The sequence below is a fragment of the Pleurodeles waltl genome, chromosome 4_1 (assembly GCF_031143425.1).
Source record: "Pleurodeles waltl isolate 20211129_DDA chromosome 4_1, aPleWal1.hap1.20221129, whole genome shotgun sequence".
Taxonomy (NCBI): domain Eukaryota; kingdom Metazoa; phylum Chordata; class Amphibia; order Caudata; family Salamandridae; genus Pleurodeles; species Pleurodeles waltl.
This window is the reverse complement of record NC_090442.1, coordinates 634443218-634458066: the sequence shown is the minus strand read 5'-3', so window position 1 is coordinate 634458066 and position 14849 is coordinate 634443218. Positions and strand designations below refer to the sequence as shown.

Sequence of the window (14849 nt, the reverse complement as noted above, 5' to 3'; positions counted from 1 at the left end):
AGAAAGAGAAATTTGGTTTAGAGGAAAAGAGCAAGTTGCTAAATATGCATCAAATAGAGAAAAATAGGTGAGGGTTATATATAAGAAGAGAGTTATGATAGGAAGAGATGGTGTCGTAGTAGGAACTATAAAGAAAGAGATTGGGAGATATAGTTGAGGTGTACAGGTGAAATGTAATGGAGAAGGATGTTCAGCGCATGAGATTTGATTGAGTGAGGGGAGGAGCTGATGACAAAGTAAAAGGGGAAGCGATAGAAAAATAGAAATAACCAGAAAGGAGTTGGCTATTTAGAGAGGTGAATGAAAGGCACCAGAAGTAGAATGAGATAAATGAAAGGTGAAGAGGTGAGATAGTGATGGTAAGGTACATAGAGAGAGCTGAGGCAGAGAAAGGAGATCGAGTGATAGATATAGATGTAGGCAAAGAGAGTGATAGAGAGAGGGGCAAGGTTATGAGAGAGAGGCAGAGGGAGTTGAAGTCAAATTATGTATATTGGGGACATTAAGAAATATATGAGGTAGACAAAAGTGAGGTAAATAGAGCTGAGGCAGAGAGAGGATCAAGGTACATACAGAAGTAGAGAGAGGGGTTAAGAGAAAGTTAAGGTAGAATAGGTGAGGTGAAGTAGAGAGAGAGAAATTACACAAAAAGATTATTGGTCAATTTAATTGCCATCAACTGCCTGAGTGTGCAAGGGTTAAGGCTGGGTAGGCCAAGCATGCACAAAGCAGAACCATCTTAAATAAAAATGCCTGCTGCTGCTCACAACCCCTAAATTGGCACACAAACAGGCTGTTTAGTGCCATTCACAACCTTTGCATAATAGTGTAGAGGTTTGTGCAGAATTTGTACTGGAAGCACACCCTTCGAGTACAAAATCCTAAGGCTAGACAATTCTGAAATATTCCACACATTGTATATGTGCTGTATAATTCAGCACACAGGCTATGTGTGGATTGCTTGGAGAAATTAAAATATAATTCATGTTAGCTCTCAAGGAAGTGTTACTTTTTTACTGAAATTCCAGTCTGACTATATTTGTAGATATGGCTTTGCGTAAAAAAAATACATGTGTTTATGCTAACCTGCCAGGCACACCCAAGTTATATCCCGGGATGCAAAGGGGTGCAAAGCAGCTCAAAGCTAGTGTACACTCTTAGTAAATCTAGGCCAAATGTTCCTGTAAACTTAGCTCATTATAAAAAGGAGATCGTTTTTATGAGCCGCACTCATATGGTAGCACTTTTCATTCACTTTACAAGGGTGCCCATTGGAAGGTTTGGGCCCTGGACATCTGCACTCTTTGCCAATGCCTTACAACCTATATGATTTGAACATCACACAAATTAGTTGTTTCTATCAATAATCTCGAACTGTAAATAAAATCATCTATTCCATCTATTCCAGAGGCCAGTTAATAATGACTTCTGAATTTTCTCCTAAATCAAAATTATTTTTACTAATTTCAACTCTGATGGGGTTCCTCCTTCCAGAAAACCACTGTTAATGACATCTATGTATATGTTGAGTCTTGCCTGGTGCCCTGTGGGTGACTGGTGTTGGAAGTTAGTTTCAAAATAGGGCCTATCACCAAGTAGGCACCACCCACAGATTTCTGAATTTGACTGGGAATGGCTATTCATCCAGTAAAGTCTGATGCTTTTCCACACATGTTGCCCTCCTACTTAATCACATGTGGTAATTGACCGAGTATTTCTGGATACCACATGTTGTTTCCCACTTCATATCCAGGAACTTATGCTGGCAAGAAACGGGGTAGAAATATTGGTAAATCAGTAAAAAACAGTCTGTTTTCCTCCCACCTCAGTTACCAGCTGTCTGGGAATGGGGCTGTTAGTGGGGAAAAAGCTTCCAGGAAGTGTTACGATTCTAGTCAACCGAGTTAAAGAATCACCTATTGCTCTACCTGAAATTAGCGCTTCCTAGTCAAACCTTTGTTAGCATCATATCCCTACATGTTGACTATGTGTACCAACATACAATTCGGCTGATGTGACAGGTTCATATCTCAGATGCATATATTTGTAAATGCTCTATTTAACAATTGCCATGCAGCAAGAATATAAATCTGACCACTACTAATTGTACATAAACCATATAGAAACATCACTATTCCTTCTCCATTTTTGCAGTCTCACTACATACAGCTCTAGCTACAGACAACTCTTTAAAGAGTCAGCCCTTGATAATTATTAGATGTCTTTTATTTCTATCTCAATTTCTTGTTATTTATTGGATAGATTCCTCCCTATTCTTTTAGGGTTTCTCTCCTGTAACTCAGCCTGTTTACATTCTCTTTTGATTGGATAAAGTGTGTCCTTGTATTGCTGTCTGTAAGAAAATGCCTCTTTTTACATGGTCACCCCCAGGTTTTTAGACTGATGCTTCTGGTTTTGTGACTCTGAGAGTCCCCTGAGGTCTGCTAATCAGACCTCAGTGCCAGTGCCCTGACATTAAAAGTGTACGTTGTTGTTAGAAATGGGGTCTTTGGTTGGCAGTCAGGATACCACCTGTCCAAGCAAGGACCCTCACTTTAGTCAGGGCAAAGGATAAACACATTTGGTTAACCCCTACTTACCCCCTTGGTAGCTTAGCACAAGCAGAAAGGCTTAACCCAGAAGCAATGTGTAAAATATTTGTACCAACACACACAGTCATACAGTGAAAACACTACAAAATGGACACCACACCAGTTAAAAAATATAGGCACTATTTATCTAAATCAAACAAGACCAAAACGACACAAAATACAACATACACAAGCCAAGATGTGAATTTTCAAAAGAATAAGAGTCTTACTCCATGGAAAACAATGGAAACATCGATTTTACACAAACTACCTGGTTTGCCTAAAAAATAAAGCCGCACGGGCGAGTGTGCATCGGAAAAGCCAGCGATGCGTTGATTCCTTATTCGCGTTGTTTCTTCTCCGGTCAGGTAGGCGATGCATCGTTTTTCTCTCTTGCAAGAGAGCGATGCGTCAATTTCTGGAAAGGGGACCTCGGATCCACACAGGTTTACAATGACTTTGATGCCCAGCGATGATGCGTGAGAAATTCAGTAACACGTTGTTAGAAAACCATGCTGCGTGGGGTTTGCGTCATTAACAGCTGCCGCAAGCGGGTGTTGCATCGTTTCTCCAGCCACGATGAGTCGATCTCCAAGCCGCAATGCAGGTGGAGGGTTGATTTTAGCCACGAAGAGTGTGGCGTGTCATTTTTCAGCTGTGTTGCAGATGGTGAATTGAACATTTCCTGGCACGGTGTTCTGTGAGTGGATTTCAGTCCTTGTTGTGCCAGCTTCACCTCTCAAGGGCCCAGAGACTGGACAATGCACCACTTTGCAGGGCAGGAGTCTCAGAAAGTCCAAGTGCCGGCCCGAGACTTCAAACATGGAGGCAAGCTCAGTTCAAGCCCTTGGAGATTCTTCTCAAGCAGGAATGCACAACAGAGTCCAGTCTTTGTCCTCTTTCAGGCAGAAGCAGCAACTGCAGTCCAACCCAGCAAAGCACAGTAACAGGCAAAGGAACAGTACTCCTCCTCCAGCTCTTCAGCTCTTCTCCTTGGCAGGGGTTTCTCTTGATACCAGATGTAATCTAAAAATATGGGGTTTTGGGTCCACTACTTATACACCTTTCTGCTTTTGAAGTAGACAAACTTCAAAGAAAAGTCTCTGTTGTTTACTGGATCCTGCCTTGCCCAGGCTTGGCTTTATACACAGACCAGGGGGTCAGAGACTGCATTGAATGAGGGCAGGCACAGCCCATTCAGGTGTAAGTGACCACTCCTCCCTCCACTCTAGCTCAGATGGCCCATCAGGCTTTGCAAGCTACACCCCAGCTCCCTTTGTCTCACTGTCCAGAGGGGATTCACACACAGTCAAACTGTCAGTCTGACCAAGACAGGGAATCTACAAACAGGCAGAGTCACAGAATGGTTTAAGCAAGAAAATGCCTACTTTCTAAATTTGGCATTTTCAAACAAATAATTTAAAAAACAATTTTACCAAGGATGTATTTTTAAATTCTGTGTGCAGGGACCCCAAACTCCACATCGCTATCTGCTCTCAAAGCGAAACTGCGCTTTAAGCATATTTAAAGGCAGCTCCCATGTTAACCTGTGAGAGAGATAGGCCTTACAGCAGTGAAACCCGAATTTGCCAGTCTTTCACTGTTAGGAAATGTAAAAACGCATCAGTACATGTCCCACCTTTAACATATACTGCACCCTGCCCATGGGGCTACCTAGGGCCTATCTTAGGGTTGCCTTACATGTATAAAAAGGGAAGGTTTGGGCCTGGCAAAAGGGTACACTTGCCAAGTTGAATTGGCAGTTTAAAACTGCACCCCTAGACACTGCAGTGGCAGGTCTGAGCCATGTTTACATGGCTACTTATGTGGGTGGCACAACCAGTGCTGCAGGCCCACTAGTAGCATTCGATTTACAGGCCCTGGGTACCTCTGGCGTACCTTACTAGGGACTTACTAGTAAATCATGCCAATCATGAGAACGTCAATTATACACATAGTTTACAGAGGAGCACTTGCACTTTAGCACTGATCTGCAGTGGAAAGGTGCCCAGAGTATCAAAAACAGCAAAAACAGAGTCCAGCTGACAGTCAAAACATGGGAAGCAGAGGTAAAAAGACAGGGCAGACTACGCCAAGGATGCCAGGTCTAACAGTTGTATTGGCTATACCCAATGGGAAATGGCTAACTTACCTGCAAGTCCCTAGTAAATTGTTCCCTGGTATCCAGGGCATGTAATTTAGTGGGGTACTCCAGGGCTTGCAGCACTGATTGTGCCACCCTGGAGCCCCACCCCCCAAGTAAAACAAGTCCCCTAGTTTACCACTACAGACTGGTGTAGCATTTGTGCACAGGTAGTCTGACTTTGCCATTGGAAACACTGGCAAAGCCACCACGTCCGCTGGACATATGTATAAACCATCCCCCAAAGGCAGGCCTACATATGACACAGGCAGGATCTGAACTTTGCATTTTCTGGTAGTACATAGGCAAAACAAATGTCTTACTGTGGAAAGACTTGGTCAACCAGTTGGCAATTTAAGGGTTCACTCTAAACCCCTCAGCTGTGCTAACCCTCGGAATGGTGGAACCAAAGTGTCCACTTCAAAGTATCAAAAAACTTGTTACATTAGGACTGACCTGTATCTCAAGTCAAAACGAATGTAACTTGTTGCAGTATACAGCTTTAGCAAAGCTACCACCTTGTTGCCTTTAGAACTCATTTGCGTTCCTGACCACACATGAAGCCTGATCCATGAGACAGCTATCTGCGCTCCTGGAGGGACGTGGTAACAACTCCCAGAAAGGAGAACCATGAGGAACTGTAGTCCAAGGCAGTGTCACCTCCCTCCTGCAGGAAGCCACTTAGGTGTTAGCCCCAAAAGGCAGACTGCAAAGGGAAATTTGCCCCTATGAAGATCAGATATGTAGCACAGGGAGGAGGTGTGCCCCACTGTTGAGGTAGGCAGGCTGGCATGGGAAGCAAAGAGAGGAAACCAGTTGCCAAACCAGTTTCCCCAGGGGTGTGTGTCCCTGAGGTAGTCACACCCCAGGGATGGGCTAGTGAGGTCTGTACACCAGGAGAGGGGTCTTGCCATCTTGCGATTGGGCTGAATGGTGCATCTTGGGATAGCCAGATGCCATAATCCACAGGAAATTTTCACCAGGTAGAAAGAAATCTGTTAGGTAATTGGCTAGCAACTGCATGCTGTCCAGATGGCACTTTCCCAGCGTAAAGTGGGAACTCCTGGTATTCAGATCTCAGATCTCAAGTGACTTGGAGGAAGGGCGAAGATGGACTGCCCTGCTGCACCAAGGGACCAGCAAAGAGAAGCTGCACTGACGAGGACTTCACCTGCTGCACCTGGTGGCTAGCAAAGACATGGACTGTGCCTGCTGTATCTTGCTCAGGAAGAAGCTGTCTCCAGACCCCAGTCAAGCCAAGAGAACTTCAAGGGTCAGCTGACGACCTCCTGTTTGCAGCACAATGACACAACAGCTGAAGAATCCTGCTGGGGCAATTTAGTAGTGCAAAGTATTCAAGCCTCTACCACCAACACCGTGCAGCACTGAGAAGCAAGACCCAAGGCACAGAGTTGCACCTGAGTTTGTTGAGCCTGGGAGTGCTGTCCGACAGTTTCTGAGACCCCCAGAAGGCGAAGTATCCGCTCAGAAAGGATAGGCCTGTGGCAGAGATAATGGATGACTGGTAGTCCAGTGGAAACTGGACTTTGGCCAGACTGAAGAGGACCTAGGCCCTGATTAAGAGTTTGTTGGATAAGTTACTTTGTCACAAACATGACGGTAATTCTGTCCACCGTATTACAATTTCCATAGGATACAATAGAATCATAATACGGCGGACTGGATATCAGTCACATTTATGACAGAGTAACCCCATCCGCCAAACTCTAAATCAGGCCCTTAGTGGGTTGTCAACCCAGCAAAGAGGACTCCCTCACCATCTTTGTGGACTGAGGAATCCTTACAGGAAGATCCCCAATCGACCACATCACATCCACAGAATCCTTAGAGCATCATCAGCATCCTTCATCCCTTGCATCAGGACCACTCCATTGGATTCTATTGAAATATGGATAAATTGCATGGAACTACTGAAGGACTGCTTCACCTGTGAAGATAACTGTTATTGAGGACCTTGCTGGTCCCCCGGGATAGCTTCCTGCCAGAGTTGATTACCCCAAACTGACCACATTGACACTTACCTACGTTTTCTTTGAAAACGTTTCTAAAGTGTCCAATTAGTTGACATTGCCAAGGCTTGTTCACGGTTGAGTGAAATTGCACTGATTTATTACTGCTTGTAAAATCTATATCTTCATAACTCTCCAGTAGATCTTTTTTGTTCTATTGCCTAAAGTCATATAAAAATAGAACCTATTTTTATAGAATGGTGTTGGATTTATGGAGTGTTGTGTTGATTTCTTCTTCAATTCTTTTGGTACTGTTTAAATGCTTAACACCTTTTCCTCTGTGTAAGCTTTGCCACAGCTACCCAGGGTTGAGCTGAGGGGTTTACCGATGAAACCTACTGGAGGTAAAGGGGCTGGTAAATGTATTACAGAGTGAGGTTGTTTAACCATGTCATATTATACACCCCATTTTCTCACATGTTCACTTCTATTTTGTCATTTCATGGAAGAGTATGTTCTGCCCCTTTTTTATAGAACACACTTGCACTTCATCCCTAGCTCCCAAATCCACTCCACTCTCTGTCTTGCCCTGCTCAACGTTCTTTTGCACTTGCCTTTTAACACTCAATGTGAGTGCATCTATTTCTTTCTCACACGCCTCTCCATGTTTGCCCCTTCATGATCCTGACTGACCTTTGTCATCATTGCTGTTTCCACCTTCTTCCTTTTCCCATGTAGTGTTGTGGCTCAGTGTGTCCGCTGCCACCTCTATGCTCCATAGCGTCACACAATTCAGTCCTTTCTGTACCCAGTTCGCATCACACATCTCTTTCTAGGGTGTTCTAGGGGCAGCACCACCGACCCCCTAGGGCTGCAGCACATACACATGTTTGGAATGCATGTAGGCAAAGCTGCATGCTGTAGCAGAATAAGAAGGGATGACCTGGCCTCTGGTACCCACACCTGCTCGGCAATATGTTTTGATCATGGTTCCTGACACCCATCTACAGCACCCCTATACCAAACCATCACAGAGACGCCCATAATGTGTTGCATTTTAATAGTTTTCCATTGTTTTCCATTGTTCATGCAATGATCCAGCCTTATCCCTGGGTTCTCTGTAACATATGCATCAATCTATTATGACAGCTCCATTATTGCTCTGAATGTTATCTTCATTTTTTATTCATTCTTCTATTTTCATGTTGCCTTATCCTCTCTTGTGAGGTCAGCAGCTGCCCTTTTTCCATAGTTGAAACACTTTTGCCCCTCTTACACTTCTGTCAATAGACTGTGGCCCACGGTCTGTAAGCTCTTTGAAAATGTGAAAGTTTCTACTAGGCTTTGTTGCAAAATTCTCATAACAAACAATGGTGCAAATAGAAGTTGAAATGACAACTGACTGCTACATCCCATCATTTATTTGTGTGCAGTTTGTGTTGTATGCATTTTTAATAGCACTTGTATTGTATTTTGCAATGTAGTCTGCTTAAGATATTAGTGTACAAGCACGTGCTGGTTATTTATACCACCCATTCACAGTATACCCATACTTTGAACTTACAATAACATCTTGAAATATCAGCATGCGTAGTGTCCGTCTTCCCCTCATGTAGTCCTGAAATTTGGATTGGAGAGAAATCTCACCAGTGTCATGTAATGTCTCTTTTTGCCACCAAGTAGCCCATGGCAATCAGAGTCCGGGTGCTCCTTGGGCCCCCTAGCTCCTCCATAATACCCAGCAGGATTATTTTAGGGTCTAGGGTTGGTCTGCAAGCAGTCACTATGTTTAGAGCTCTGTTGATTGTCGACCAGTATTTGCTAATAGTCGGGCACTCTAAGACCATATGGTAAAATGTGCTCAGTGGCACCTTGCATCTGGGACAGTTAGAGCCGACACAACAGCACATCCTCCAGAGGTGAAGAGGATAGTCAACTTTATGTAGAAATTTAGACTGGGTGAGGCAAAAGCGCATGGATATAGCTTTTGCCTCTGCCCATCATCTTCTTGGATTTCATAGTTCGCCTCCCAACTTGCTCGGAGTGACCCGCAAAGGGTCAGGGGCGTTATTTATCAATGCTTTGTGTAAACGGAAGATACTCCTTTTACCCAAAGCTTCTAAGGTTATATGGCATTTAAGGGGGTTGTATTATGGGGATGTCGGTAAGTACGTCCCTGAAGATGGCAAGGCTGTGGCGAAGTTGTAGGTATCTGTAGGATTGTGAGGGAAGGAGAAGAAATTCTGCGGTCACTACGAAATGATTGAATGCAGCTACCGGTCCAGACATCTCCCAGACATCTCCCAGGATGGATATATCAATTAGGTCTTGGTTTAAGAATCTAGAGAGTCCTTGTGTCACTGCTAGCCAGGTACCCTGCCACAGTGGTGTTACAGCTGTTATTGTGCTGTTCAATTTAATATGTTTTAAGGCTGCTTGCCAGCAAAGGGCCGGGGAATGCAACACTCGGGTAAAGAGTGTTGAGATGGGGGAGTGTCTTGTCATACAGTTAGCTAAGGACATCGTGGGGTTGGATAAGGTCTAGCTCCATCTGCAGGATGGGGGTCGCCTCCCTCTACACAGAGCCAATTATTGATTGCCACCATCCGTGATATCCAGTAATACAGATAGACATATACCCATCCTATGCCCACCTTATCTGCTGTAAAACAGCACTTCCTGATAGAGACTCGCAGGGCCTTTCCTACCCAGAGAAACAAGCTAAAGTCGTCCTCAGCCCCACAAAGAGGGTATCGGGCAGCAGGTGGGCTAATGTTGCAGAATACATAGGAAATGCGGGAGGGTTACTATTTTGAAGAGTGCCCTTTGAACCACGAAGGTGAGTAGTAATGACGCCTATACATTTGTTTATAGGTTTTGGTCAGGAGTGTAAGTTTATTAGGTTTCCAGTATCTTTGCTGGGAGAGGGCAACAGTCATTCCCAGGCAGCGAACATTATCTCCCTCCACATTGAGGCCTGTCTCTGCTGCCACTGTTGCAACTTCCCCATGGATCAGTACTAGAGTGGATTTTTCACAATTGACCTTCAGCCCTGCGGTTTCCCTGTATATGAGTACGAGTTCCTTTAGGTAGGGGACAGTGTTATGAGGTTTTGTTAAACATGAAGGAGCATATCATGTGCAGAGAGTGAAATTCTGTTTTCTGAGTCTCCTGCCAATGAAAGCCGTGTACCTGGGCATCTACCCGGATCAGTTCCGCCAGGGGTTCCACCACCAGGGCAAACAGCAATAGCAATAAAAGGCACCCTTGCCAAGTGCCGCTTTCTGGGGGAAAAGCTGCTGATAGGTGTGTGCTTATTCTTAATTCTTCTATTTTCATACTATCTCACTGCTTCGACCTTTCGTATGACTTCAGCAACAGTTGTTTTTCTATTTTGAAATAGGGTGTCCAGGTGTCCTGAATTTGCCAGGACAGTTTCGGTTTTTTACCAGGTGTCCCAGCAGATTTCGGGAAATGTAGCTCATTTCCCAGTTTTTAGAGAGGGTTTATTGACCACTGTGGGAGGTGCCTTTTTATGTTTCCCAAAGAAGGGATAATTAGCGCTGTTACAAGAAAGCAATCTAGTTAACACACTTAATAGTTGCATCAAAAATGGCATTTTATTTATGTTCTTAGTGCGGCTTCTGTAAGTATGCTGATGAATGCTGTCATTCTGTGTGCTTGATTGAAGCTAAATTGTAGTCCTTCTTCCATTTTTGTGAAATGTCCCAGTTTTGGGCTTTAAACTTGTAGCCAACCTATTTTTTCAACACTTCTGTCTCTTTAACATGGCTTTCAGCAGACTGTGGTCATTAACTTTACACTTATTGTGTGTCATGTTACTTGTACACTGTAAGACAATGCCTTTTTGTTGTTCTAGCAGCTTTTTGAAAAAGTAATTTTTGTCAGGCTCTGGAAACCTCCACATACTATTTTTTTAAGGAGGGGCCAGCAAAACCTATATCAGTTAGAAGCTATCATTGTGAGAGTGAGACAAACTGTAATAATTATGCAAATTACTATTACACTGAACATCTGGGATTTTCCAATTATGCACTAATAGATGTTAATTTTATCTACCTAAATGGCACTAATTTTCTGAAACCTGGAGAAGTGACAGATTGAGTGAGCCACATCAGGGTAGACGTCTGCAGCAAGTGTATTTGTCCAGAAAGCTAACATCAGCATATAAAATGCTAACTTCACGGCCTCTATACTTAAACCTTAAACAGCTTTTATACTATACGAGTATGTTATTGTTTCTGCATGTTTTATTGACTGCTCCACTTTGCAGGAGACCTCAGAGCAGAACAGAATTACTGGGCACCAACCATAGAGGTTGTGGTCATTCGCCTTTCATGTCATATGGTCTATCCTTCCATGGCTCTGCAAACTAGAACAACCAAAACCCTTTTTGCACTTGACTTTCAGTGTAGCATAGGTGAGCAGTCAAAAGACTTGTCAAAGAAGAAGTGTAGGGGACAGGAGCTTAGAACTTAACAGTCAGACACTGTCTCTTTCTCAGAAGGCAGCCAGGTAGGTTTCTAGGAACTTTAAACAGGTCCTTGGATTCAGCAGAAAGTGTACACCTCAGGTGATGCCCCTTCATGTGGGCACCAGCCCTCCTAACCCAGCAGCTCTTCGAAGACTCTGTAGAGCATTCCCTTGGTGGAGAGGAACCTGGGATTGGAACAAAGTGGGATGGTTGTGATCCCAGTTTTTGGTTTGTGGATCCACCATTCAACCAAAGTAGCCCATCACTTTTGGAAAAGGGATACCATCCAGGTAGGTGGGGATCTGTAGATGGCACTGTCAGTCCTCCACTGGTGGCGATGGGAACATCAACAAGGACTTAGAGGCAATATAAAATGTATTTATTCATTACAGAAACAGTACTTAAACTGAACTACAAAACAATAAAAATCCCAAACCACATTAGAAAAATAGAGTAAAATGTAATAAAATTACACCAAAGTGGCAAATATCTAATTAGAGGGCCCGGAGAGATTACATTTTAGAGTTTAAAGTTTTAAGTACAAATCACACCAAGAAGCACAAAGTGCCAATGAAAGTAAATGGTCGCAGTAGAACAGGACCTCTGCACAATTTGACGCTGGCTGATATGGAGGATGGGTCAGACACACTAACCAGTTTTGCCCTGGTAAAATATTTTACTTTCTGCTTTAATTCCTTTAAGTCCCAATCCGACACAGGGGTACACTTCTAAACCTCCCAGGACCTCAGGCGAGGCACTTAGGGACTCACTGGGTGTCAGGAACACCCTAGTCAAGACCCAATTGCCACTGATCGACTGGGCAGATGCAGAAAAGACCTCTTGTTGTTTTTTATATCCCTTGAACAGTAGATCAGCCTATTACTCTTGGAGTTCACTTCTTTGTCTTGGGAACAAAAGGGAGAGCAAATCTAGTTATCTAGGCTCTTCTCAGATCTCAGACAAGAGGCTTGGTCCTCTTCTGATCTTCCACAGGTCCAACAGTGTTCGGAAGTGGGTGCCTGAAGATGCCACATTTATGCCTGCATGAGCTAGTGGGAGAGAATGACATCTTGGGGTGCCTCAAGCAATGGGGTAAAAGTTCTCAGAGCTAACCCTACTCACTTGGGGCATTTTCAAGATGGTGGACATCTTTGGCCACACTAAACGTGGGCTGTGAGGGCCTCAGATGTGTGTGTAGGGAGTGTAATATGGTAATCTTCGTGTCTGTCCATATCTAACACAAAAATCCAGTTTGAGGCTGGTCATGTACCCACAACCACCCCAGGGACTGAAGTCTGTTAGAATAAAGCTGAGTTTTCAGCAACCAGCCCTGGAGATATGCCTTACAAACTGTTTTGGCATCCTGTATCCTTTGTTTGAAGTGCACCACAAATTTTTATATATAAATTCAGCTGACCAGTCAAACAGGCTTTGACAATATAATGTCAAAAAAGAGGCTCACTGTGATTTGGGCCAGATGGCTGAAAGGGCAAAAGAGGGGCCTTGCCCTAACATATACCTGCATCATGAGAAGCTTCTTTGAAGTGTGCCCCAATTGTCATATGAAAAACTCTAGCAGACCTGTCAAGCAGAATGTGGCATTCAAGCAGGAATTTACACTAATTTCGAAAAGGATCCTCATAGCACAGCCCTGCATATTATCTGGGGTTTAGATGGATCATCTCTTATTAAACTAAGGGGCATATTTAGAAGAAAGTGGCGCATCAGTCCTGATGTACCACTTTACTTGTGACGCCCATGCCCCACTTAACGACACCATGGTTGCGCCTTATTTACAATATGGCACACTATGGCTGCCGTTAGGACAATAGCATCAAAAATGTAAACACTATTGTGGCGCTTTGCTGCACTAGCATCAAAAATTGTTATGCTAGTTCAGCAAAGCACAGGGAGGCCCATTGATTAAAATGAATGCATCATTTTAACGCCTGGTCTGAGCAGAAAAAATGGCGCAGTGAAATGTTGTAAATTTCACTGCGCCATTTTTTGGGCCTCACTGCGTCAGAACACCCCCTCTTGCATACATTATGCCTGGAGCAGGCATAATGTGGTGCAAGCTTTTACAAAGTGGCCAAATGCAATAACTGCGTGACTTTGTAAACATGGCGTGGGAGAAAGGCCTCCTTAATGGCACCCTAGCGTAAAACAAAAATGACGCTAGGGCGGCGCAAGGTGGTGGAGCTAGAGGCTTGTAAAAAGCCTCTTAATATTTTATTGCGATGCTTTTCTATGGAACAACCAACCCTGCTGCAGTGAGACTAGCTTTTAGGGCTTTTTGACTATAAAGATGTGTAACTTTTACATGTCATAGTTTCAGATATCATGCGCCCTACCTTATGGGCATTAAGACCGAATTAGCAGTAACTTATTTAACTTATTAATATATAAAAAGTTGGTTTAGACTTGTCAAAAGGGGTTATTGTGATAGGTATTATTTGCAGTTTAAAACTTCACAGCCAGGCTATGAATCGAAGCAGAGCCCAGGAGTTACTAAAGCATTCAGAGAAGCACAGTACAGGCCAGGCTAATGAAAGCCAGTGTTAAACAGCACTATCACCCAGCCCCATTCATTACTGTGAGGTCCCATGATGTATGTGCCAAGCATTGTAATCAAATCCTTCCTTGAAGAGGACATTCTTCATGGTGTCCGGATTCCTTGTTTCCTGGAAGATGTTGAATAATTATTTGTAGACTTTCATGGCTGCAAGACTCTGTTGGCATAATGGATGTTTTTGTCCCATTACACTGAACCATGCTATTTTTTGGTGGCTCTCATCCAAGATGATAGTCATCAAAACACTGGATGTTAGGTAGATTTACACAATGCATTAGTCCATTATAGTTTTTGACAAGAGTGTTTACGATTTGATCAGGGGTGTTTTCACCTCTTAGAGCAACAAAATTGTATTTTAAGTTCTGATGAAAATGGCTCATAAAATCCACTTCATGACTCTGGCACAGAACATGGCTAAATGGTTCCTCCTGGGTGTAGGAATGCTTCAAGGGCCTTGCTTAGGCAGTTTGAGAGGTGACAGATCAAGACACTAGGATTTCTCGATTGTGGCCCTGATTCTGAGTAAGGTGAAGTGAAGTTACTGCATAGAATTTAACTCCTCCTATTTCAGAGTGGAAATATTTTTCCACACTTGTTTTTTCTGGATGTGGGATAACAATAGCTGATTTTTCCAGCCAGCAAAATTGCGTGTCTTTGGCAACCTTGGCTCATTACAATTTTTTGAGAGGGGGCATATAATGCTCCACCATGCCAGAAAAAACGTTATCCTTCCATCCACTACTCCCCAACTCCTTCCCTCACGCCCCACCCCACCCACGGATTCCTGCATACATTTACCTCCTGCCTAAACGGATGCCATTAAACCCCTTGGAATTGTGATTTCCATGTGGTTTTAAGAATGGAAAAATAAGTCCCAGAAGTTAATGCCCCATTCGGTGGGGTTTTACTTGTAACTGTACAGATTTACCACATGGTAACAGTAACATCGCATTTGATTTTACTGTTAACCCAGTACTGTGCAATTAGTTACCGGGCCCGGGTGTTTTGAAGATGTGTGAGAACACCAATCTCAATCTGTGGACAGCTGTGTGGGTAGGCTTGTTTACCTTAGTTA

General features: G+C 43.6%; 1 protein-coding gene across 1 annotated transcript in view; it reads left to right on the top strand.

Moving 5' to 3' along the window:
• Positions 1-14849, top strand: part of TAFA2 (TAFA chemokine like family member 2) — a 1054087-nt gene that overhangs the window by 717894 nt on the left and 321344 nt on the right. The gene's annotated exons all lie outside the window — the stretch shown is intronic.